This window comes from Oryzias melastigma, linkage group LG3 (assembly GCF_002922805.2).
Source record: "Oryzias melastigma strain HK-1 linkage group LG3, ASM292280v2, whole genome shotgun sequence".
NCBI lineage: Eukaryota > Metazoa > Chordata > Actinopteri > Beloniformes > Adrianichthyidae > Oryzias > Oryzias melastigma.
The window spans coordinates 25,016,790-25,020,483 of NC_050514.1; positions in this window are offsets into that span (position 1 = coordinate 25,016,790).

Genomic DNA, 3,694 nt, shown 5'->3' on the forward strand with positions numbered 1-3,694 from the left:
TTGACTTTAAGGATTTACTGACTGATAATTACAGGTACAAATTGTGGGCGACAGCTGAAGAATACTGAATACTCTTTTAAAGTTTATTCTCCTAAAGATATGTTTTTATTTGTTGTTATAGTGACATCATTTACTTTAAAGGTTGAACATAAACATTTATTTTTTCAGATGTTGCATCCATCTGAACTGTAGTGCAGATGGATGTGGAACTGATGATGATTTTATGACTCAAAGTTCTGTTGATGCCTGTAGATAAAGCTAAATTAGATGATATGATTGTAAACAGATTCAACAACAACAAGCTGGCACAATTGATATGTATGTTTTCTTAATAAAACATCTTAAATATTGATGATCAAGAGACAGTATTTAAGTTCAGTAGGGTCATTAGGATATTCCCCAAAACAAATGTTTCCATTTTTAGGAAGCAGGTCAAAGGGCCAGTGTTGGTGTTCCATAGTGGTTTTCTTCTTACAGAAGACCCTTTTTCAGCTAATGTGATATACATTTATGATAAACATGGTCAAAAGTGCTCTAAAAAAAATCACTGGGGCAGTACTGAGGGTCACCCCTGACTCTAGGACCTCACATCCAGGGCAGTAGGGCCTAACACTGGCCTGTCCAGGGTTTGGTCGTCTTTAAGCACTTACCAGATTACAGTTTGTATTATTGTAAAAGTGGAGTTAGAGATTAGCCTTAAGCTTGCTTTGTAGGTTTGCATTACAAAGAATTATCGATTATAAAAAAAATTGCAACATATAGTGAATGTGAAAATATGGACAATAGAACAAAGTAATGAGAACTGAAGGGTCAATTTTTTTTATACTACTTTCAAACCGCGTTAGGACATGCGCGTTCAAGCAACCACTTCCAATGAAAAGCCTATGTAAACGTGCATATATGTGCGCTTCCGGCTTCCGAAAGAGGAACCTGATTGCAGGCAAAATGGCTCCCAAACACAACATTGAACTCATCATTAGTCGGAAGCTGAAATGTCCCAACTGTAGCTGAATTTGCGTGTCTATACTAGAAGATCCTTAAACTATGGAGCCAGATTGGTGCCAATATTATTTGAAACCCAATGAAACAAATTTAAAATGTCCAAAACATTTTGCAATTCTAAAATAAACTTATTTTTGTTTGTGTTCATTTTTTGACCATAATTATCACAGTCCTCAGAGTCAGTGAAAGCATCAGGACTGAAGTTACCACCCTCGTTGATTTTGATTGGTCCTTCGTGTTAGCCCCACCCTAACGCGTCACAACGGGGCCAAAAGTTTGAAACAGAAATTTTTCAGATTTGACAACAAAAAAAAAAAGTTAAAATCTTTTAAAACCTTAAAAATTGAACATTTGAAGCCGAAAATAATTACGTTTAGAACAGCACAAAGTTTAGGACATGTTTAGCTTTTTTTCCCCCCCAACACCAACATTTTTTTTTAATTTGTTTAATTTGGGTTTCAAATAATATTGGCCCCGATATAGCTCTATATTACTCTTAACCCTAAGTGTTTTTCTAGGGACGCGCGTAAACTTCATTTGAGAACTTCTGGCTCTGGCGCCATCTTGAGGCCATGTTGTTTTCTGCAACCAGGTCCTCTTGACTTCCGTGTTCAAATCTTGCGCATTCACAGTTTATAGGTCAATTTTCAGGTCCAAAACAGACAACCATTGAATGTGTGTCAAGTGAATTGAACGTTGACCAATCCATGTGGTAGGGATGTACAGGTAGTTCAAAACACTAGATCACTAGTTGAATAATTACAGTTTGTGCCTGCCTGTAATTCTATGACACCAAGTCTTTCATGTATTGGAATAGAGCTGTCAATGAAAGAAGCCTGAAGCAAGAATCACGAGATTTGCATCGCTTTGACATTTTGCACCAAACCTTTTCCAGCTGTGAGTACATGTGCAAGTATCAGGTAACCAGTAAAAACACTGTATGCTAAAAGCTCGTTCACGAATGCCCATTGAACGCGTTCTTGAATGCGCATGACATGCCTAGTGTAGCATCAGGTTCAGCATGAATGTTAATTTTGGCTTTTGTTTGCATGTAGAAGGCCCTGTTCTCATTTTTGGATTAATTAATTCAAACAAACTAGTCAAACTTTTTATCTTTCTCTTTGTGTTCACATCAACTACATCAAGACATGAAAAAGGGTCACGAGGAGTTTCAACAGTCCCATGAGAGACACTGCACACATTTAATCACCTGACACAGCTGCTTGCATCTTTAAAAAGTAAGAAGAAAAGAACGCTTCCTGATATAAAACTTCCATGATCTCAATTTTATTTTTCCCCTGCTGTTCATAGAGGAGGAAGGTCATGAACATGAATACCAATGAAGAGCTATGTTTATTCATTATTCGTACCCACTATAATAATCCAAAGTTTATCTGATATGGATTCTTGAGAGCAGAGGAAAGAACAGGTAATTTGGCAGAAACAGCAAGTAACCCCAACACCCCCACACTAGGCTTAGTCTTTTATCGAACAACCTGAATTACACAAATGAGTTTGTGCATCTTTGTTTCCAACATTCAAAGGGACCAATCATTATCTTTTAATTACTAGTACCCAGTAGTGGGGCCCATTAAAGCAAAGTAATTAATCTAACACTTTCGTGAGGGAGGGGATCTGCTGCACAAACAGCGAGTTCACCAAAACAGGTTTGGAACTATATTTTTCACACATGAAGAGGCACTGCAAAACAAATTAATGGAGCACGCAAAGACGAAAGCGAAGGAGCACAAAGAACTGGGGTACTCATTCACGCACGCTAAAGTTTATCAGAGAGGCATCTTGGTGCATTTTCTTAATCTATTGATGAGCAAAAGAGTAGTTGAATGACCAAAGATGAAAGCGCAAAAGAAATCAGCAAATGAATGACGGACTCAATGTCTAATGTAGTACACCTTTGTCTGCATGCAGTATGAGGGCTGTTTATACCCTTGGTGAGATTGGAGCGCGTGTGCGTCAGTTATGCTGATGATTGATGAACACGTCAAATGAAATCACTGTCAAAGTAAAGTGGGCTGAGCTGATACTCTAAACAGTCCAATTACACAGAAATTTCTGGAGTGAACTCAATCAGTCTTAAAGGACCAAGGTCATGTTCAAACATCTAAATTCACTCCCTCAATCACTTTTAGCTCATTGCTTCAGCACCAAAAATGAACGTTTTTATTCATGTGGCCTACATCCACACGAAGACAAAATAAGTAAAATATGAATAGTTTTTATTATTAGTCTTGTGGTAAACTAAAAGGTACTTCGAAATGAAGGCCCGCAGAGTCAATATCAATATGTTTGAACAGGTACAACAAAGAGTTGGTTTGGACATTTCTTCTTCACTAGATCCCATTTAATAACTTCACACACATTCTGTTATTTAAATTAAACTTTATTTATATAAAACTTTTCCTGCTTTTTAAGCATCTCAAAGAGCGTTTCACAGTAACATAAATAACAGTAAGACAAAAAGTAGAAAAGCAATCATAATAAAATAAAATAAAAACAAATAAAAATATAAAAACACATTAAAGATCCAGTAACATGCACATCCCACATGTAAAATATCAAATAAAAACATGTAGACATGTAAGAACTAAGTAAAAGCTATACTGAAAAGATGAGTTTTAAGCTTTTTCTTAAAAACCTCCACAGTGGATGATTCAATTCAATTCAATTCAAT